Raw genomic sequence first — 205 nt, forward strand, 5'->3', positions numbered from 1 at the left:
CGAGAGTCTCACGTGTAATTCTACAAGTCTAAATCTCTCTTTCATTCGTGGGATAAACTATATTTCATAATAGCATCAGGCGACACATAAGGTAAAATAGAAAGTGTCGATTGTATTCACAAAATGGTTAAATATGATGATATTAATGAAAATTAGTTCAGAATGTTTTATGCAGGAACGCCCTATTTTCTTGTCTTTATATTCT

Source organism: Penaeus monodon, chromosome 25 (assembly GCF_015228065.2).
Source record: "Penaeus monodon isolate SGIC_2016 chromosome 25, NSTDA_Pmon_1, whole genome shotgun sequence".
NCBI classification, from domain to species: Eukaryota; Metazoa; Arthropoda; class Malacostraca; order Decapoda; family Penaeidae; genus Penaeus; species Penaeus monodon.